Source organism: Eleutherodactylus coqui, chromosome 10, assembly GCF_035609145.1.
Source record: "Eleutherodactylus coqui strain aEleCoq1 chromosome 10, aEleCoq1.hap1, whole genome shotgun sequence".
In the NCBI taxonomy this organism is placed as follows: domain Eukaryota; kingdom Metazoa; phylum Chordata; class Amphibia; order Anura; family Eleutherodactylidae; genus Eleutherodactylus; species Eleutherodactylus coqui.
This window is the reverse complement of record NC_089846.1, coordinates 99,875,530-99,899,598: the sequence shown is the minus strand read 5'-3', so window position 1 is coordinate 99,899,598 and position 24,069 is coordinate 99,875,530.

Sequence of the window (24,069 nt, the reverse complement as noted above, 5' to 3'; positions counted from 1 at the left end):
CGCTGTGATTGGTTGCCATTTCTTATACTGCTGAGGTAACATGAAAGATGTGCTGTGTTTGGTTGCTATATATTATACCGCTGAGGTAAAATGAATGCTGCGCTGTGATTGGTTGCTAATTCTTATACTGCTGAAGTAACATGAAAGCTGCGCTGTGATTGGTTGTTATATAATATACTGCTGAGGTAAAATTAAAGCTGCGCTGTGATTGATTGTTATATATTATACCGCTGAGGTAACATGAAAGCTGTGCTCTGATTGGTTGCTATATATTATACTGAGGTAACAGGAAAGCTGCGCTGTGATTGGTGGTTATCTATATATATAAAGACGAAAGCCCTCACTGACTCACTCACTGACTGACTCACTCACTGATTGACTCGTCAAAAGTTCTCCAACTTCCCGATGTCGTAGAAACATGAATTTTGGCACAAGCATACATTATCTCCAAAGTAGGAAAAGTTACTGGGTCCCAACTCGATTATTTAATTCTAAGCACAAAAGAATTGGCGTCGAAAGTTTACGTACATAATCCAAATCTCTCACTTCCCAATGTCATAGAAACGTAAAATTTGGCACGCGCATTGAATATGTCATAAATAGGAAAAGTTAATAGGTCCCAACTTGATTATTCAATTCTATGTGCAAAAGAATTAGCGTCCAAATTTTACGTACGGAATCTAATTCTCTCACTTCCCGGTGTCATAGAAACTCAAAATTTGGCACAAGCATTGATTATGTCATACATAGGAAAAGCTAATGGGTCCCAACTCAATTATTCAATTCTATACGCTAAAGAATTAGCATCCAAATTTTACGTACGGAATGTAATTTTCTCACTTTCCGGTGTCATAGAAACGTGAAATTTGGCAGGAGCATTGATTATGTCATAAATAGAAAAAGCTAATGGTTCCCAACTCGATTATTCAATTCTAGCGCATTAGAATTAGCGTCCAAATTTTACGTACGGGATCTAATTCTCTCACTTCCCGATGTCGTATAAACATGAAATTTGGCATGAGCATTGATAATGTCATAAATAGGAAAAGTTAATGGGTCCAAACTCGATTATTGAATTCTAAGTGCAAAAGAATTTGCGTCCAAATTTTACGGATGGAATCTAATTCACTTCCTGATGTCATTTTATATAAAGGAAACGTAGCATGGTTACCTCCCCGTGGTGTTTCCTGGGTAATGCAGAGAACTATGCAAAATGGTGAACATATGTTTTTCCTCGGTATCTCTAAAGTAACCACGACTACATAAGATTTTTCGTGTGAACACCAGATAAACACCAGTACCAAATTAACTCGGGAGAAGCTGGGTATATCAGCTAGTATATTATATTGCTGAGGTATCATGAAAGCTGTGCTGTGATTGGTTGTTATATATTATACTGCTGAGGTAACATGAAATCTGTGCTGTGATTGGTGGTTTTATATTATATTGCTGAGGTAACATGAAAGCTGTGATGTGATTACCGTAGTTGCTATACATTATACTGCTAAGGTAACATAAAAGTTGCACTGTGATTGGTTGCTATTTCTTATACTGTTGAGGTAAAATGAAAGCTGTGCTGCGATTGGTTGCTATTTCTTATACTGCTGAGGTAACATGAAAGCTGTACTGTGATTGGTTGCTATTTCTTATACTGCTGAGGTAACATGAAAGCTGTGCTGTGATTGGTTGCTATTTCTTATACCGCTGAGGTATACTGAAACTTGGGCTGTGAGCCATTGCTGTTTCCTATAATTCTGAGGTAACATGAAAGCTTCACTATGATTGGTGATTATAAATTATATTGCTGAGGTAACATGAAAGCTGTGCTGTGATTGGTTGCTATATATTATACCGCTGAGGTAACATGAAAGCTGTGCTGTGATTGGTTGCTATATATTATACTGAGGTAACATGAAAGCTGTGCTGTGTTTGTTTACTATTTCTTATACTGCTGAGGTAAAATGAAAGCTGTACTGTGATTGCTTGCTATTCCTTATACTGCTGAGGGAACATGAAAGCTTCGCTGTGATTAGTTGCTCTTTCTTATACCGCTGAGGTAAAATGAAAGCTGCGCTGTGATTGGTTGCTATTTCTTATATTGCTGAGGTAACATGAAAGCTGCTCTGTGATTGGTTGTTATTAGAGATGAGCGAGCACCAAAATGCTCGGGTGCTTGTTACTCGGAACGAACTTTTCGCGATGCTCGAGGGTTCGTTTCGAATAACGAACCCCATTGAAGTCAATGGGCGACCCGAGCATTTTTGTATTTCGCCGATGCTCGCTAAGGTTTCCTTGTGTGAAAATCTGGGCAATTCAAGAAAGTGATGGGAACGACACAGCAATGGACAGGGCAGGCGAGGGGCTACATGTTGGGCTGCATCTCAAGTTCACAGGTCCCACTATTAAGCCACAATAGCGGCAAGAGTGGGCCCCCCCTCCCAAAAACTTTTACTTCTGAAAAGCCCTCATTAGCAATGCATACCTTAGCTAAGCACCACACTACCTCCAACAAAGCACAATCACTGCCTGCATGACACTCCACTGCCACTTCTCCTGGGTTACATGCTGCCCAACCGCCCCCCCTCCCCCCCACAGCGCACACCAAAGTGTCCCTGCGCAGCCTTCAGCTGCCCTAATGCCTCACCACCCTCATGTCTATTTAGAAGTGCGTCTGCCATGAGGAGGAACCGCAGGCACACAATGCAGAGGTTGGCACGGCTAGGCAGCGACCCTCTTTAAGAGTGGCGGGGCGATAGCCCACAATGCTGTACAGAAGCAATGAGAAATAGAATCCTGTGCCACTGCCATCAGGAGCTGCACACGTGGGCATAGCAATGGGGAACCTATGTGTCACACACTATTCATTCTGTCAAGGTGTCTCTGCATGCCCCAGTCAGACCGGGCTTTTTAATTCATAGACACAGGCAGGTACAACTCCCTATTGTGAAGTCCCTGTCAACCGACAGCATGGGTGGGTTCCTGGAACCCACCGGCGGTACATAAAAATATCCCATTGCAGTGCCCAACACAGCTGAGGTAGTAATGTCGTGCTTAATGCAGGTGGGCTTCGGCCCACACTGCATGCCCCAGTCTGACTGGGGTTCTTTACAAGTGGACACATGTAGGTTAAACTCCGTGTGCACCTACAGCATGGGTGGCTCCCTGGAACCCACCGGCGGTACATAGAAATATCCCATTGCATTGCCCAACACAGCTGAGGTAGTAATGTCGTGCTTAATGCAGGTGGGCTTCGGCCCACACTGCATGCCCCAGTCAGACTGGGGTTCTTTTCAAGTGTACAGATGTAGTAAAAACTCCGTGTGCACCCACAGCATGGGTGGGTGCCAGGAAGCCACCGGCGGTACATAGAAATATCCCATTGCATTGCCCAACACAGCTGAGGTAGTAATGTCGTGCTTAATGCAGGTGGGCTAAAAATTTAATTGATTACACTGTAGGCGAGGGCCCACAAAAATTGCTGTATCAACAGTACTAATGTACCTGAAAAAAATTGGCCATGGCCAACCAAGAGGGCAGGTGAAACCCATTAATCGCTTTGGTTAATGTGGCTTAAGTGGTAACTAGGCCTGGAGGCAGCCCAGTGTAACGAAAAATTGGTTCAAGTTAAAGTTCCAACGCTTTTCAGAGCATTGAAACATCTAAAAATTGTTTCGAAAAATTATGAGTGAGCCTTGTGGCCCTAATAAAAATTGCCCGTTCAGCGTGATTACGTGAGGTTTCAGGAGGAGGAGCAGGAGGAGGAGGAGGAGGAGGAATATTAGACACAGATTGATGAAGCAGAAATGTCACCGTTTTGGATGGTGATACAGAACGATGCTTCCATCCGCGGGTGCAGCCTACGTATTGCTTACGTATCGCTGCTGTCCGCTGGTGGAGAAGAGAAGTCTGGGGAAATCCAGGCTTTGTTCATCTTGATGAGTGTTAGCCTCTCGGCACTGTCGGTTGACAGGCGGGTACGCTTATCTGTGATGATTCCCCCAGCCGCACTAAACACCCTCTCCGACAAGACGCTAGCCGCAGGACAAGCAAGCACCTCCAGGGCATACAGCGCTAGTTTAGGCCACGTGTCCAGCTTCGACACCCAGTAGTTGTAGGAGGCAGAGGCGTCACCGAGGATGGTCGTGCGATCGGCTACGTACTCCCTCACCATCCTTTTACAGTGCTCCCGCCGACTCAGCCTTGACTGGGGAGCGGTGACACAGTCTTGCTTGGGAGCCATAAAGCTGGCCAGGCCCTTAAAGACTGTTGCACTGTCTGGGCTGTACATGCTGCTCGATCTACGCACCTCCCCTGCTACATGGCCCTCGGAACTGCGCCTTCTGCCACTACCGCTGTCGGATGGGAATTTTACCATCAGCTTGTCCGCCAGGGTCCTGTGGTATAGCAACACTCTCGAACCCCTTTCCTCTTCGGGAATGAGACTGGGAAGGTTCTCCTTATAGCGTGGGTCGAGCAGTGTGTACACCCAGTAATCCGTAGTGGCCAGAATGCGTGTAACGCGAGGGTCACGAGAAAGGCATCCTAACATGAAGTCAGCCATGTGTGCCAGGGTACCTGTACGCAACACATGGCTGTCCGCACTAGGAAGATCACTTTCAGGATCCTCCTCCTCCTCCTCCTCCTCAGGCCATACACGCTGAAATGATGACAGGCAACCAGCATGGGTACTGTCAGCAGTGGGCCAAGCTGTCTCTTCCCCCTCCTCCTCATCCTCCTCCTCCTCCTCCTCCTGAACGCGCTGAGATATAGACAGGAGGGTGCTCTGACTATCCAGCGACATACTGTCTTCCCCCGGCTCTGTTTCCGAGCGCAAAGCGGCTGCCTTTATGGTTTGCAGGGAACTTCTCAAGATGCATAGCAGAGGAATGGTGACGCTAATGATTGCAGCATCGCCGCTCACCACCTGGGTAGACTGCTCAAAGTTTCGAAGGACCTGGCAGATGTCTGCCAACCAGGCCCACTCTTCTGAAAAGAATTGAGGAGGCTGACTCCCACTGCGCCGCCCATGTTGGAGTTGGTATTCCACGATAGCTCTACGCTGCTCATAGAGCCTGGCCAACATGTGGAGCGTAGAGTTCCACCGTGTGGGCACGTCGCACAGCAGTCGGTGCACTGGCAGATTAAAGCGATGTTGCAGGGTGCGCAGGGTGGCAGCGTCCGTGTGGGACTTGCGGAAATGTGCGCAGAGCCGGCGCACCTTTACGAGCAGGTCTGACAAGCGTGGGTAGCTTTTCAGAAAGCGCTGAACCACCAAATTAAAGACGTGGGCCAGGCATGGCACGTGCGTGAGGCTGCCGAGCTGCAGAGCTGCCACCAGGTTACGCCCGTTGTCACACACGACCATGCCCGGTTGGAGGCTCAGCGGCGCAAGCCAACGGTCCGTCTGCTCTGTCAGACCCTGCAGCAGTTCGTGGGCCGTGTGCCTCCTATCTCCTAAGCTGAGTAGTTTCAGCACGGCCTGCTGACGCTTGCCCACCGCTGTGCTGCCACGCCGCGCGACACCGACTGCTGGCGACGTCCTGCTGCTGCTGACACATCTAGATTGCGAGACAGAGGTTGAGGAGGAGGAGGAGGAGGAGGGTGCTTTAGTGGAAGAAGCATACACCGCCGCAGATACCACCACCGAGCTGGGGCCCGCAATTCTGGGGGTGGGTAGGACGTGAGCGGTCCCAGGCTCTGACTCTGTCCCAGCCTCCACTAAATTCACCCAATGTGCCGTCAGGGAGATGTAGTGGCCCTGCCCGCCTGAGCTTGTCCACGTGTCCGTAGTTAAGTGGACCTTGCCACTAACCGCATTGGTGAGGGCGCGTACAATGTTGCGGGAGACGTGGTCGTGCAGGGCTGGAACGGCACATCGGGAAAAGTAGTGGCGACTGGGAACTGAGTAGCGCGGGGCCGCCGCCGCCATCATAGCTTTGAAGGACTCCGTTTCCACAACCCTATATGGCAGCATCTCAAGGCTGATAAATTTGGCTATGTGGACGGTTAACGATTGAGCGTGCGGGTGCGTGGCGGCGTACTTGCGCTTGCGCTCCAACACTTGCGCTAGCGACGGCTGGACTGTGCGGTGCGAGACATTGGTGGATGGGGCCGAGGACAGCGGAGGTGAGGCTGTGGGTGCAGGCCATGAGACGGTTGTGCCTGTGTCCTGAGAGGGAGGTTGGATCTCAGTGGCAGGTTGGGGCACAGGGGGAGAGGCAGCGGTGCAAACCAGAGGCGGTGAACGGCCTTCGTCCCACCTTGTGGGGTGCTTGGCCATCATATGTCTGCGCATGCTGGTGGTGGTCAGGCTGTTGGTGGTGGCTCCCCGGCTGATCTTGGCGCGACAAAGTTTGCACACCACTGTTCGTCGGTCGTCAGGCGTCTCTGTGAAAAACTGCCAGACCTTAGAGCACCTCGGCCTCTGCAGGGTGGCATGGCGCGAGGGTGTGCTTTGGGAAACACTTGGTGGATTATTCGGTCTGGCCCTGCCTCTACCCCTGGCCCCCGCACTGCCTCTTGCAACCTGCCCTGCTGATGCCCTTGCCTCCCCCTCTGAAGACCTGTCCTGAGTAGGCGTTGCACACCAGGTGGGGTCAGTCACCTCATCGTCCTGCTGCTCTTCCTCCGAATCCTCTGTGCGCTGCTCCCTTGGACTTACTGCCCTTACTACTACCTCACTGCAAGACAACTGTGCCTCATCGTCATCGTCCTCCTCACCCACAGAAAGTTCTTGAGACATTTGGCGGAAGTCCCCAGCCTCTTCCCCCGGACCCCGGGAACTTTCGAATGGTTGGGCATCAGTGACGATAAACTCCTCTGGTGGGAGAGGAACCACTCCTGCCCAATCTGAGCAGGGGCCCGAGAACAGTTCCTGGGAGTGTTCCTGCTCCTGAGCAGGTGTCATTGTAGTGGAGTGAGGAGGCTGGGAGGAAGGAGGAGCAGCAGACAGAGGATTCGGATTTGCAGCACTGGACGGCGCAGAACTGTGGGTGGATGATAGCTTGCTCGAAGCACTTTCTGCCATCCAGGACAGGACCTGCTCACACTGCTCATTTTCTAATAAAGGTCTCCCGCGTGGACCCATTAATTGGGCGATGAATGTGGGGACGCCAGAAACGTGCCTCTCTCCTAATCGCGCAGCAGTCGGCTGCGACACACCTGGATCAGGAGCTCGGCCTGTGCCCACACCCTCACTTGGCCCTCCGCGTCCTCGGCCACGTCCACGTCCTCTAGGCTTACCCCTACCCCTCAGCATGCTGTATTACCAGTGATTTGATTTCCCAGTCAGGAAATAAATTGGCGCAAGCCTGCAGGCCAAATATAATGTTTTCGCTTTTTTGCAAACGGAAGACCCCACTGCGTGTATTCAATGAACAAGAAGTTTAATATCTGTGGTGTGGCCCTCAAAAAGTGTCACACAACTATAGTGTAGCAGAGTTATTAACTCTAGCAGAGCAGGTATTTGCCAGTCAGGAAAGACATTGGCGCTAGGCTGCAGTAAAGCGTAGCTGGTTGCGTCTGATTTTTGTACGTAGTACACGCAGCACACACGTACACGCAGACCTTAGGACTGACACAGGCAGGCCAAATATAATTTCTTTTCCTTTTTAGCAAAGGGAAGACCCCACTGCGTATATTCAATGAACAAGAAGTTTAATATCTGTGGTGTGGCCCTCAAAAAGTGTCACACAACTATAGTGTAGCAGAGTTATTAACTCTAGCAGAGCAGGTATTTGCCAGTCAGGAAAGACAATGGCGCTAGGCTGCAGTAAAGCGTAGCTGGTTGCGTCTGATTTTTGTATGTAGTACACGCAGCACACACGTACACGCAGACCTTAGGACTGACACAGGCAGGCCAAATATAATTTCTTTTCCTTTTTAGCAAAGGGAAGACCCCACTGCGTATATTCAATGAACAAGAAGTTTAATATCTGTGGTGTGGCCCTCAAAAAGTGTCACACAACTATAGTGTAGCAGAGTTATTAACTCTAGCAGAGCAGGTATTTGCCAGTCAGGAAAGACAATGGCGCTAGGCTGCAGTAAAGCGTAGCTGGTTGCGTCTGATTTTTGTACGTAGTACACGCAGCACACACGTACACGCAGACCTTAGGACTGACACAGGCTGGCCAAATATAATTTCTTTTCCTTTTTAGCAAAGGGAAGACCCCACTGCGTGTATTCAATGAATAATAAATGTCTTCTGGCCCTGCCTACACAATTCTATCCCTGTAGTATTAATGCCGGGTGCAATGCTCTGCACAGCCGGTTTTGAGAAAAAAAAAAAATATGCAACACTGCTAACAGCAGCCTGGACAGTACTGCACACGGATAGAAGTGGCCCTAGAAAGGACCGTTGGGGTTCTTGAAGCCTACACTAACTCCTAACACTCTCCCTGCCTAACCCCCACTTCTGTCCCTATTGCTGGGCGCAATGCTCTGCAGATCCAATTTTGGACAAAAAAAAAAAAATTACTGTGCTAACACAGTACTGCACACTAGTAGATGTGGCCCTGAGAAGGGCCGTTGGGGTTCTTGAAGCCTACACTAACTCCTAACGCTCTCCCTACAGCAGCACCAGCAGCAGCACTTTCCCTCAGCTAAGTCACAAGGCATGTGTGGCGAGCCGCGGGAGGGGCCGATTTTTATACTCGGGTGACATCTGATCTCCCCAGCCACTCACTGCAGGGGGGTGGTATAGGGCTTGAACGTCACAGGGGGAAGTTGTAATGCCTTCCCTGTCTTTCAATTGGCCAGAAAAGCGCGCAAACGTCTCAGAGAGGAAACTGAAAGTAACCGGAACACCGCGTGGTGCTCGTTACGAGTAACGAGCATCCCGAACACCATAATATTCGCACGAATATCAAGCTCGGACGAGTACGTTCGCTCATCTCTAGTTGTTATATAATATACTGCTGAGGTAAAATTAAAGCTGCGCTGTGATTGGTTGCTATATATTATACTGCTGAGGTAACATGAAAGCTGTGCTGTGATTGGTTGCTGTATTTTATACTGCTAAGGTAACATGAAAGCTGTGCTGTGATTGGTTGCTATATATTATACTGCTGAGGTAACATGAATGCTTCACTGTGATTGGTTGCCATTTCTTATACTGCTGAGGTAGCATGAAAGCTGTGCTGTGTTTGGTTGCTATATATTATACTGCTGAGGTAAAATGAATGCTGCGCTGTAATTCGTTGCTATTTTTTGTAATGCTGAGGCAGAATAAAAGCTGTGATGTCATTGGTTGCTATTTCTTATACTGCTGAGGTAACATGAAAGCTGTGCTGTGATTGGCTGCTATAAATTATACTGAGTTAACATGAAAGCTGCGCTGTGATTGGTGGTTATATATCATACTGCTGAGATAACATGAAAGCTGTGCTGTGATTGGTTGTTATATATTATACTGCTGAAGTAACATGAAAGCTGTGCTGTGATTGGTTGCTATATATTATACTGCTGAGATAACATGAAGGCTGTGCTGTGATTGGTTGCTATAAATTATACTGAGTTAACATGAAAGTTGTGCTGTGATTGGTTGTTATTTCTCTTACTGCTGAGGCAACATGAAAGCTGTGCTGTGATTGGTTGCTATATATTATACTGCTGATGTAACATGAAAGCTGTGCTCTGATTGGTTGCTATAAATTATACTGAGTTAACATGAAAGCTGTGCTGTGATTGGTTGCTACTTATACTGCTGAGGTAACATGAAAGCTATGCTGTGATTGGTTGTTATATATTATACTGCTGATGTAACATGAAAGCTGCACTGTGATTGTTTGCTATTTCTTATACTGTTGAAGTAACATGAAAGCTGTGTTGAGATTGGTTGCTATTTCTTATACCGCTGAAGTAAAATGCAAGCTGCACTGTGATTGGGTGTTATATATTATCCCGCTGAGGTAACATGAAAGCTGCGCTGTGATTGGCTGTTATCTATATATAAAAACGAATGTATGTCTGTCTTCACAGCAACGCATGATGGGTAAGCTAGTAACTAGAGATGAGCGAACGTGTCCGTTACGGACACATCCGCACCCGGACACCCGCTTTAGCGAACACTGCAGTGTTCGCGCGTAAGTGTCCGGGTGCCGCCGGGGGGCGGGGAGATGCGCGGCGGCGCGGGCGGCAGTAGCGGGGAACAGGGGGGAGCCCTCTCTCTCTCCCTCTCCCCCCCACTCCCCGCCGCACCCCCCCGCGCTGCCACGGCGGCCCCCGAACTTTTTCGCCCGAACACCGAGGTGTTCGCAAAGTTCGGTGTTCGGGCGAAAAAGGGGCGGGGCCGAACGTGTTCGCTCATCTCTACTAGTAACATATAAAATTCTATCACTCAAGAAAGGCGCCCAGGTTCTTCTCATACTCTTATCGAATTTGCCATCTCCACATCCTCAGGCAGAGAGTCCCATAGTCTTACTGCTCTTACAGTAAAGAACCCACTTCTATATTGGTGTAGAAACTCTCTTTTCTCCAGAAGTAGAGGGTGCCCCCTTTTTACAGTCACAATGCTGGGTAAAATAGATGATGGGAGAGATCTCTGTATTGTCCTCTGCAAAGAGTACACACCAATGCTGGCTGTGTATTCCCAGCTAAAATATTGAGGAAGGGGCATAATAGCCCCGAAACGCGTCAATTATTATATGCTGGATTAATTTTTAATACACACAGGAGTCAAGCTCAAAAACACGTCTCTTGCCTCTTTGAGTTAAAAGGGATTGCACCTATAACCACATTTTTTTTCAACGTTTATCTCAAATTTACACATACGGTAGTTATTAGGTCACTCCTTGGCTATCTTTTTTTTCTTAACTAGATAATCTCAATTTTGATAACCTTTCTGGGTGTTGTAATCTGCCCGTTTCATTTATTATTTTAGTTGCCCACCTTTGTACCCGCTCAACCTCTGCCATGTCCTTCTTGAGTAACGGTGCCCAAAACTGTCCACAATATTCCATGTATGGTCTGACCAGTGACTAGTAAAGAGGAAGAACAATGTTCTCATCATGTGCCTCTAGACCTCTTCTGATGCGCCCCATGATTCTATTTGCCTTGGCAGCAGCTGCCTGATACTGGTTGCTCTAGTTAAACTTACAGTAAACACCCATGTACTTTTCCATGACAGTGTTACCCCATGGTTTCCCATTTAGTGTCTAATGGTGACATTTGTCACTTTTCTGCCCCCGGTTTATCCAGATCCTCTTACAATATCCTTGCGGCCTCTCTTGTGTTTATTTCTTTTCATAGTTTTGTGTCATTGAGGGACAATGACAGCTCAGTGATATGTTCAGGACATCCTGCAGCCACAAGTGTTCCTCTCATGACAGGGCTTTGAAGAAGCATTTTCCAGCAGGATAATTTTTGGCCATGCACACACAAGGGTATTACAGGAATGCCTCTACAACATTGTCACACTTCCGTGGCTGCCTGTTCGCCATGTATGAGACAATCCGAGATGCTATCTTCAACAGCCTACGAGTTTGCACAATCTAGAGGCTCCGTTACAGCAAATGTGGAGCAATATGCCGCAGGATTCCATATGGAACCTGTATGCCTACATGCCCGCCCGTATCACATTTTGTATACAAACTAGATGTAGTGGCCCAGAACACCATCCTGGTCCCCTCCCCTCAATACAGCACAGAGGTACTGTATTGAGACACCCACGCATCTGCCGTGTGGGGTGTATATTGGCTAAGCCTGCCCTGAATAAGTGTTCTTGCCAAAGTGTATGTGGAGTGACCCCATCCCTATTTCCTTCTTTGGAGTGCTCCCAATCCAGGACTGGTGACATACAGATAACGTAGACTGTAGGGCTGTATTTATCCTATGCATCCTCCCTACCTCTGAGCTTTAGCTTGTAATTACTGCAAGTAAATTTGTACCTGTATTACCTGCTATACCAAGTAAAAGTTATACCGGGCCCTAACCCTTCCTAGGGACCCGAGTTACTACACACAAGTCCCCATGTTTATTACTCTGCTGCATAGAATAATGGTGTGTGGGATCGCTGTCGTCACGAGTGATATCTACTACAATCCCACTCATCCGCTCTATTGGCACTCCCTGCCAAAGGAGTATTGAAACTAGGCTGCAATACTGCTCTGGCCTTGGCTGCGTGGCATCCCTCAGGGAACAGAGCCTGGTAAGTGCCACTATGACGAGACAGCACTTATCCCTCCCAATTCTTCACGTTAGCCGGGTGCCCAGGGTGACCCCTCTGGGGTGTTGCATAGGGGTGGTACAACAGGGTACTAGAGCCTCCATACCTGCCTGTATCACATCTTGTATCCAAGCTAGAGGCAGTATAACAGGGTACTAGAGCCTCCATGCCCGCCCATATCACATCTTGTATCAAAACTAGAGGTGGTACAACAGGGTACTAGAGCCTCCATGCCCGCCCATATCACATCTTCTATCAAAACTAGAGGTGGGACAACAGGGTACTAGAGCCTCCATGCCCGCCCGTATCACATCTTGTATCTAAGCTAGAGGTGGTACAACAGGGTACTAGAGTAATATCACCGAGGCAGTTAAGTTCCCGTTAATCAAGTGTATTTCACTGTAGGGAACCACAGAAAAATAGAATAAAATATAACTTTTATTAATTAAGATAAAAAAGCAAAAGAAAAACAATATAGTGCGATATAAGGTGATGAGATAAAACTATGCTCGAATAGTAATAAAGAAGAAGTCTCTTTGATTTTATCAATTATTTTCATAGGCCAAGATGATTCCTTGAGGGGAAAAATCTTTATACCCTCTTGCAATATCCGTAAGGTACTGAGTAGTTAGAATTAGTTGTTATTTTCTATTACTCGTTCTCCCCCCTCTATAAAGTAGAGGATATCAGTATATTCCCCTATCGGAGGCACATAACTACCGGGACCAACAATCTTAGTGTCCCTTAACAGCAATTTAATATAAAGAGTGACTACCTAGGTGATTGATATCAATAGTTTGGCCTTGCACCTAAATCAACCACCTAGGACTTATACTGTTGGACACAGAAACCTAAGTGTCCTTTACGGCTATCTAAGAGAAGCATCTTGGCCTATGAAAATAATTGATAAAATCAAAGAGACTTCTTCTTTATTACTATTCGAGCATAGTTTTATCTCATCACCTTATATCGCACTATATTGTTTTTCTTTTGCTTTTTTATCTTAATTAATAAAAGTTATATTTTATTCTATTTTTCTGTGGTTCCCTACAGTGAAATAACAGGGTACTAGAGCCTCCATGCCCGCCCGTATCACATTTTGTATCCAAGCTAAAGGCAGTATAACAGAATACTAGATCCTCCCTACAAGGGGTTAGTTTTCTGTAATAAATTATACTTTTGCTCTGATACTGTAATCACTTACTTTTATCAATGTTACAACCACACAGAGAAAGTTTCATTCCATTCCAACCAACTTCTAGGGGAGGGATTGTTGTTTAACAATGAGTATATTTGTATATAGCTTTCCAACTTCATGTACTATTTATTCAATATCTCCTACTTGCTCTCTTGTGGAAGATGAACAATAGGACAGCGGTCATTACAAGAAGAGTTGATGTCTTCATCGTGAAAATGACTTGACAGTCAATACAACTTATTTTTATCATGTACTAGCTTACCCGTCGCGCGTTGCTGCGAAGACAGACATACATACATACATTTGTTTTTATATATCTAGATAACAACCAATCAGCTCAGCTTTCAAGTTACCTCAGCGGTATAATATATAGCAACCAATCACAGCACAGCTTTCATGTTACCTCAGCACTATAAGAAATAGCAACCAATCACAGCACAACTTTCATTTTACCTCAGGATTCTCAATATCCAGCAATTGTCTTGCGAAACGTTTTGGCGGATGCATTATTTTGTAGTTGAACACGTTTGCTCGTAATGCCTTTTGCTTTCGTGCTTGAGATGGAAATCAAATGATCTTTGTCTGGGGGGGCATAACTGTCGACGATGCTCGCACGCGTGCCACCTATCGTAGGATAGATGTACTATGCCAGTAATCTTCCCAGGAGTGTACTCAACAACTTCCCAAAGTTTCATGGCGATTGGATGAATGGTGTAGTAATGCATAAAGAACAGACAGATAGACAGTCATTCATTTATATATATATATATATATATATATATATATATATATATATATATATATATATATAGATGACATCAGGAAGTGAGAGAATTAGATTCCATACGTAAAATTTGAACGCTAATTCTTTTGCATTTAGAATTGAATAATCGAGTTGGGACCCATTAGCTTTTCCTATTTATGACATAATCAATGCCCATGCCAAATTACATCGGGAAGTGAGAGAATTAGATTCCGTACATAACATTTGGACGCTAATTGTTTGGCTTTTAGATTGGAATAATCGAGTTGGGACCCATTAGCTTTTCCTATTTAGGCATAATGAATGCTCGTGCCAAATTTCAAGTTTCTATTACATTGGGAAGTGAGAGAATTAGATTTCGTATGTAAAATTTGGACGCTAATGTTTTTGCGCTTAGAATTGAAAAATCGAGTTGGGACCCTTTAACTTTTCCTATTTATAAAAAAATCAATGCTCGTGCCAAATTACATCGGGAAGTGAGAGAATTGGATTCCATACGTAAAATTTGGACGCTAATTCTTTTGCGCTTAAAATTGAATATTCGAGTTGGGACGCTTTAACTTTTCCTATTTATGACATTATCAATACTCGTGCCAAATTTCAAGTTTCTTTGACATTGGGAAGTGAGAAAATTAGATTCCGTACGTAAAATTTGGACGCTAATTCTTTTGCACTTAGAATTAATTAATCGAGTTGGGACCCATTAACTTTTCCTATTTATGACATAATCAATGCTCGTGCCAAATTTCAAATTTCTATGACATTGGAAAGTGAGAAAATTAGATTCCGTACTTAAAATTTGGACGCTAATTCTTTTGCGCTTAGAATTGAATAATCGAGTTGGGACCTATTAACTTTTCCTATTTATGACATAATCAATGCTCGTGCCAAATTTCAAGTTTCTATGACATTGGAAAGTGAGAAAATTAGATTCTGTACGTAAAATTTGGACGCTAATTATTTTGCGCTTAGAATTGAATAATTGAGTTGGGACCCATTACCTTTTCCTATTTATGACATAATCAATGCTTGTGCCAAATTTCATGTTTCTACAACATCGGAAAGTGAGAACATTGGTGGCAATGAAGGAAATCGAACGATCTACGTGGGGGTGTGTAACTGTCGACGACGCTCGCACGCGCGACATTTATCATAGCATAAATGTACTATGCCTATAATCTTCCTAGGAGTGTACTCAACAACTTCCCAAAGTTTCATGGCGATCGGATGAATGGTGTAGTAGCGCATAAAGGACAAACAGACAGACAGACACGCAGACATACATTCAATTTTATATATATAGATTTTAAGCTGTGAGCCTGACTTCTATCCCGGAAAAGATCTTTGAACAAATGATTAAACAGCATGTATGCCGGTGCTTGGATAAGAATGGAGTAATTATCCAGAGCCAGCATGGGTTTGTAACAGACAAGTCAGGCCAGACTGATCTAATTTCCTTCTATGAAAGAATCACCGACCGGGTTGATCAGGGAAATGCAGTGGATATGGTATATCTTGACTTTAGTAAAGCATGGGGAAAACTACTAGAGACCGACGGGGAGAGGTGCTGGGGACTTGCCGGCAGGACAAAGGACATGCTGACATGCAGCAGTATCTGAAAGACAGAAAACAAAGATCTGGTACCGTGTTAGCCAGTAGAGCAAAATGTGATTGTTCTTAGCAAGAGAAACGACGTAATCTTGTAGATATGATACCTTTTATTGTCTAACAAAAATACATGATGTAATAATAGCGAGCTTCCGAACCAACGCAGGGTTCTTCTTCAGGCTTATGGATTGGATCTGAAGAGGCATGCATATTTATACACACTTATAACATACATATTTATGACAAGGCACAGATATGGATGTGATTGGTTCGCACTTAAAAGGAATTCTGCAACAGCAAACAAACTTTTTTTGTCTAGGCACTGATAGCGGAGTGAAAGTTTTATGGTCCCTAAATTACTGTTGGAGGGGAGAAAAGTCAGCAGGCTTGAATTGCTACAAGATATACATAAACATTTTTAGCTAAACACTGATAAGGGAGTGAAAGTTTATGGTCCCTGAATTGCTGTTGATGGGGGTCTTATCTGTGCAATCAAGTCTCACACTTCCCATTCACGCATAAATCCTGGGGAATAATTTAACCCCGTATTCAGCGTGTCAAAGGTTGTTATCAATTTATATTCCCAAATTCTTCTGTGGTTTTGTGACTTGAAACCACCCTTCAATATCAAAACTCTCATATCTCCTATGTCAAGTCCATGGTTAGAGAAGTGCTCGGCCACAGGTAATTCCCTTTTTCTGAAAGACAGAAGCACTGGGTCACCACATGCTGCTCCTAGGATGGTGCCCCTGCAGGAGAATAACACTAGCAATAGTAAGGAGACAGTGGAGGAGGGAGATTCATCCAGGGGAGAGAAGGGTGAACCCATATCTAAGGGCTTTATGAAGGCTCTGATCACAAATGCCTTACACTCAGTTATGGCAGATTTATCTGAAGTAAAGGATGAAATTAAAGGGGTTGTCTCACGAAAGCAAGTGAGGTTATACACTTCTGTATGGCCATATTAATGCACTTTGTAATATACATCGTGCATTAAATATGAGCCATACAGAAGTTATTCACTTACCTGCTCCGTTGCTGGCGTTCCCATCTCCATGGCTCCGTCTCATTTGGGGGTCTTCTTGCTTTTTTAGACGCGCTTGCGCAGAAGGGTCTTCTCTAGAGATGAGCGAGCGTACTCGGAAAAGCACTACTCGCTCGAGTAATTTGCTTTATCCGAGTATCGCTGTGCTCATCCCTGAAGATTCGGGTGGCGGCACAGAGCTGGGAGCTGCAGGGGAGAGCGGGGAGGAACGGAGGGGAGATCTTTCTCTCCCTCTCTCCCGCCCGCTCTCCCCTGCTCCCCGCTGCGACTCACCTGTCAGCCGCAGCGGCACCCGAATCTTCAGGGACGAGCACAGCGATACTCGGATAAAGCAAATTACTCGAGCGAGTAGTGCTTTTCCGAGTATGCTCGCTCATCTCTAGTCTTCTCCCTTCTGGGCGGTCCGGGCACGAGCGGCGTTCTGGCTCCGCCCCCTTCTATGCGTCATCGTGTAGTTCCGCCCCGTCACGTGTGCCGATTCCAGCCAATCAGGAGGCTGGAATCGGCAATGGAACGCACAGAGCACATGGTGCACCATGGGAGAAGACCCACGGTGTACCATGGGAGAAAACTGCAGTGCATCCCTGGGAAAGGACCGGCGGCCATCTTGGGAGAAGAATTTTATACGTTCATCTTTCATCACATCGGTGAGTAGCAAGCGGTTTAAAAACCGCTTTAAAATGCTATTTTATGCCAGGGGGGTGACAGGGGGAATGGGCTAATGTAAAATTTTGATGTTTGCCGCGAGACAACCCCTTTAAGCATCTGGGGTGCCATGTGGAGCATTTAGAATCTTCTACCTCTGCCTGTCAGGGTTGTTGGCTCTCGGGGTCGCCGTGCCCGCACTGCCAGTACTGTCGCTCCTATGGCTAATTTTTCAGGACCTGGCGCCATCAACCCTAGCCAAAAGGCATGTTCTGCATCCTTTATTAAGTGTGCTTAAAGCCAGGGACATTAACTATGCTTAGTTGTTTCTCTTTGGCCTGGGAAAAACCTACAAAGCCAAGAGAATCATTATATGCACAGCTGAAGATTTACAGGATAACTGGAAGGTCCTTGATCTTGATTGTTCTCCTTTCCTGTTTCATAACTCCATAGCTCTCTGCTCAGGATCAACTATCCTTATTTATTATGACTGTTCCTTACTGATGGCTTATAATCTTTCTCTCTGGGTACTTCGGATGTCGGGCTGACCGTTACTCTCTGTGCTCAGGTATTAGTGTATCAAGACGCCACCAGAGATTCCTGGTGGAGTCAAGATTGATAGGGGGGTGACGCCCCCTGTACCTGATTGGCTGCTGTGTTTCTCTGGCAGCAGGCCCTGGAAGGGCACTGAAGACTGCTACAAAGGCATACAGCATCCGCCGGCAGTGCAGCCGCGCATCCACTCTTGAAAGTTGCTTCCCCAGCAGGGAGTGCAAACCTTAGCATTGGCAGGCGTCAACAGGGGAGCGCTGGTAACAGAGCAGACATGCGCGGCGGCAGTGACAGAGCGGTGAGGCGGCTGCCTTTGCATTGGCAGGTGTCAGCAGTAGAGCGCCGGTAATGGAGCGGATATGCGGGCGGCCAGCGCCACAAAGCTGTCTGCCTGCTTTTGAGACAGAGCCCTGAGGCGACGGCAACAATGGAGCAGTGAGGCGGCGGCCGGGCAAGTGGGTGGCAAGCAATGGGAGACATGCCGGCCATTACTGAGCTCAGACGCTGCAGTCAGTGCTGACATTTCTGCCGGCCGTGGAGGGTTAGCGTGACGTTTAATGTTCTTAGCCTTACATAATTAAATGTAAATGCTGCCATCTTACGGCCAGCATTTACAGGTAATAATGTAAGGTTAGCAACTGCTGTAACTGTCACTGTAAGCCGGCAGAAATATCTCCACTGCTTGGTAGGACCTTTGTACCTTCACCCTATTGGGAGTTAGGGGTGTGACAGGCGTTCCACTAGTCAAACCCCTAGCTTCCAGTGACGTCAAGGTACACTAATACCCTGTGCTCTTTGTGGGGGATCTTCTGCGTTTCACTTCTTTCAACGTAAGGGGTCTCAACTTACCATTCAAAAAGACGTAACGTGGCTCTTGCGTAAAGTATATAAGAGCATAGACAGGAAAGCGCCAGATGGATCTTTAATAGGTAACAAATAATGAGCTTACCTAGCGCTGAGTGGGGCCCCAACACAAGGAAGGGGGTTAACTCGCTCAACACCTGTAGTCCAAGTGAGCCTGTAGTGTTAAGTCATCCCTGGTATTTTGCATGCAGATTCAGGTGGCAGCATGGGGAACCCCAACACTTATAAAGTGGAGGGGAAATATCCAGACCAAAAAAGACAACTGCATAAGTTAAAAAATCTCCCGCACTCACAGACTTCTATAAAGGTGTATTTAATTATCCACAAAGGGAAATGTAGGACAATGATCAGTGGTGTAGGGGCAAAGAAAGGGGGGTATAAACCCACTTCCCTAACTTACCACACTGAATGCGACGCGTTTCTGTGCGTAGAGAGCCTTTCTCAAGCATAACATACATGTAAGAACAATACATATATATATACATAAATGCATGTGATACATTACCTGCAACCTGTCTTCTCTGATGTGGGACCTGGTGGGTTTACGCTGCTGAAGATCGGCATAGGTACTACAATGTATTTTAAACATCAGATGGAACGCTATGTGCGTTTCACCATCCACCTCGTCTGCAGAATTACAGATGTCACGCAGTTTGGTTCCATCTGATGTTTAGATTACATTGTAGTACCAATGTGGCCCGTGACTTCACTTTCCGGCGCCGATCTTCGGCAGCATGCAACCCACCGGGTCCCACATCAGAGAAGACAGGTATATATATATATATATATATATATATATATACTAGCTGATATACCCGGCTTCGCCCGAGTTAATTTGGTACTGGTGTTTATCTGGTGTTCACACGGAAAAGCTTATGAAGTCGTGGTTACTTTAGAGATACTGAGGAAAAAAAATATGTTCACCATTTTGCATAGTTCTCTGCATTACCCAGGAAATACCACGGGGAGGTAACCATGCGACGTTTCCTTTATATAAAATGACATCAGGAAGTGAGAGAATTAGATTACATACGTAACATTTTGACGCCAATTCTTTTGCACTAGAATTGAATAATCGAGTTGGGACCCACTAGCGTTTCCTATTTATGACATAATCAATGCTTGTGCCAAATTTCATGTTTCTATGACACCGGAAAGTGAGAAAATTACATTCCGTACGTAAAATTTGGACGCTAATTTTTTTGCGCATAGAATTCCATAATGGAGTTGGGACCCATTAGCTTTTCCTATTTATGACATAATCAATGCTCGTGCCAAATTTCCTGTTTCTATGACACCGGAAAGTGAAAAAATTACATTCCGCATGTAAAACTTCGACGCCAATTCTTTTGCGCTAGAATTGAATAATCGAGTTGGGACCCATTAGCTTTTCCTATGTATGACATAATCAATGCTCGTGCCAAATTTCCTGTTTCTATGACACCGGAAAGGGAAGAAATTACATTCCGTACGTAAAATTTGGACGCTAATTCTTTTGCGCATAGAATTGAATAATCGAGTTGGGACCCACTAGCGTTTCCTACTTATGACATAATCAATGCTCGTGCCAAATTTCATGTTTCTATGACACCGGAAAGTGAGAAAATTACATTCCGTACGTAAAATTTGGACGCTAATTTTTTTGCGCATAGAATTCAATAATGGAGTTGGGACCCATTAGCTTTTCCTATGTATGACATATTCAATGCTCGTGCCAAATTTCCCGTTTCTATGACACCGGAAAGTGAAAAAATTACATTCCGCACGTAAAATTTCGACGCCAATTCTTTTGCGCTAGAATTGAATAATCGAGTTGGGACCCATTAGCTTTTCCTATGTATGACATATTCAATGCTCGTGCCAAATTTCCCGTTTCTATGACATCGGAAAGTGAAAAAATTACATTCCGTATGTAAAATTTCGACGCCAATTCTTTTGCGCTAGAATTGAATAATCGAGTTGGGACCTATGAACTTTTCCTATTTATGACATAATCAATGCTCGTGCCAAATTTCCCGTTTCTATGACACTGGAAAGTGAAAAAATTACATTCCGCACATAAAATTTGGACGCTAATTCTTTTGCGCATAAAATTGAATAATGGAGTTGGGACCCATTAGCTTTTCCTATTTATGACATAATCAATGCTCGTGCCAAATTTGCTGTTTCTATGACACCGGAAAGTGAAAAAATTACCTTCCGCACGTAAAATTTCGACGCCAATTCTTTTGCGCTAGAATTGAGTAATCAAGTTGGGACCCATTAGCTTTTCCTATTTATGACATAATCAATGCCTGTGCCAAATTTCCAGTTTCTATGACACCGGAAAGTGAAAAAATTACCTTCCGCACGTAAAATTTCGACGCCAATTCTTTTGCGCTAGAATTGAATAATCGAGTTGGGACCCATTAGCTTTTCCTATGTATGACATATTCAATGCTCGTGCCAAATTTCCCGTTTCTATGACACCGGAAAGTGAAAAAATTACACTCCGTACGTAAAATTTCGACGCCAATTCTTTTGCGCTAGAATTGAATAATCGAGTTGGGACCTATGAACTTTTCCTATTTATGACATAATCAATGCTCGTGCCAAATTTCCCGTTTCTATGACACCGGAAAGTGAAAAAATTACATTCCGCACATAAAATTTGGACGCTAATTCTTTTGCGCATAAAATTGAATAATGGAGTTGGGACCCATTAGCTTTTCCTATTTATGACATAATCAATACTCGTGCCAAATTTGCTGTTTCTATGACACCGGAAAGTGAAAAAATTACCTTCCGCACGTAAAATTTCGACGCCAATTCTTTTGCGCTAGAATTGAATAATCGATTTGGGACCCATTAGCTTTTCCTATTTATGACATAATCAATGCTCATGCCAAATTTCCTGTTTCTATGACACCGGAAAGTGAAAAAATTACCTTCCGCACGTAAAATTTCGACGCCAATTCTTTTGCGCTAGAATTGAATAATCAAGTTGGGACCCATTAGCTTTTCCTATTTATGACATAATCAATGCCTGTGCCAAATTTCATGTTTCTATGACACCGGAAAGTGAAAAAATTACATTCCGCACGTAAAATTTTGACGCTAATTCTTTTGCGCTAGAATTGAATAATCGAGTTGGGACCCATTAGCTTTTCCTATGTATGACATAATCAATGCTCGTGCCAAATTTCCCGTTTCTATGACACCGGAAAGTGAAAAAATTACATTCCGCACGTAAAATTTCGACGCCAATTCTTTTGCGCTAGAATTGAATAATTGATTTGGGACCCATTAGCTTTTCCTATGTATGACATAATCAATGCTCGTGCCACATTTCACGTTTCTATGACACCGGAAAGGGAAGAAATTACATTCCGTACGTAAAATTTGGACGCTAATTCTTTTGCGCATAGAATTGAATAATTGAGTTGGGACCCATTAGCTTTTCCTATTTATGACAATCAATGCTCGTGCCAAATTTCACGTTTCTATGACACCGGAAAGTGAGAAAATTACATTCCGCACGTAAAATTTTGACGCCAATTCTTTTGCGCATAGAATTGAATAATCGAGTTGGGACCTATGAACTTTTCCTATTTATGACATAATCAATGCTCGTGCCAAATTTCCTGTTTCTATGACACCGGAAAGTGAGAAAATTAGATTCCGTACGTAAAATTTGGACGCTAATTCTTTTGCGCATAGAATTGAATAATGGAGTTGGGACCCATTAGCTTTTCCTATTTATGTCATAATCAATGCTCGGGCCAAATTTTAAGTTTCTAAGGCATTGGGAAGTGACAGATTTAGATTATGTACGTAAAATTTCGAAGCCAATTCTTTTGCGCTAGAATTGAATAATCGAGTTGGGACCCAATTACTTTTCCTATTTTGGAGATAATCTATGCGTGCGCCAAAATTCATGTTTCTACGATATCGGGAAGTTGGAGAACTTTTGGCGAGTCAGTCAGTGAGTGAGTGAGTCAGTGAGGGCTTTCAGCTTTATTTATATATATATATATATATATATATATATATATATATATATATATATATATATATATATATATATATACTGATATACCCGGCTTCGCCCGAGTTAATTTGGTACTGGTGTTTATCTGGTGTTCACACGGAAATCTTATGAAGTCGTGGTTACTTTAGAGATACCGGAAAAACATATGTTCACCATTTTGCATAGTTCTCTGTGTTACCCAGAAAACACCACGGGAGGTAACCATGTGACGTTTCCTTTATAAAAATAATGACATCAGGAAGTGAGAGAATTAGATTACATACGTAAAATGTGGACACTAATTCTTTTGCGCTTAGAATTGAACAATCGAGGTGGGACCCATTAGCTTTTCCTATTTATGACATAATCAATGCTCATGCCAAATTTCATGTTTTTAGACTGTTCAGTGCAGTGAAACTGGACTGAATGTCGGTATGCTGAAGGCAGAGTATGGTGTGTTAAGCAGAGTGAGGCCCACAAGAGAGCTATGGACTGCCCCCTCATCCCCTCGTGGCCCCTTTCTTCCCCTCTTTTAATTTTAGTTTATTTCTTTCATTTTTTCTTGCTGTTTATAGATGTTTGTTGATAGGTTGCTATAGTGATAATATGCATTGTTTAGGTAAATATACGAAGATAGGATGAGTTACAGCTTTTGCACATGAGATTTGGAAGATCTCAGTTGTTGCGTCTTGTTGCTAAATGTACTCCGCAAGACTATCGAAACTATAGCTGTACTCCCCGAGTTTAAGTTCGTGTAATGCCATGTATATTTTGTGATTTCTGGATTTGTGAAAATCCTAATAAAAGTTGATTATTGGCTGTAAATCCAAATGGAAGAATGTATCAAGTGGGTTACTACAAGGCTCTGTCCTGGGCCAAGTGTTCAACATTTTTATAAATGATCTACAGGAAGGTATTGACAGGAAACTGGTCAAATTTGCCGACCACTCAAAGCTAGGAAGGATAACTAACACTAAGAGAGATAGAAAATGTAAAAAGATCTAGACAAACTTGAACAGTGGGCGGCGACAAATAGAATGGTATTTAACAGGGAGAAATGCAAAGTCCTACATCTGGGCAAAAAAATGGAAAAAAAGCACATACAGAATGGGAGGAATTGAGCTAAGCAGCACATGTGAAAGAGACTTGGGTATAGTAATTGATCACAGACTAAGGGCTCTTTCCCACGAGCATAGGTGTTCTTACATGCGCCCACCGGCGC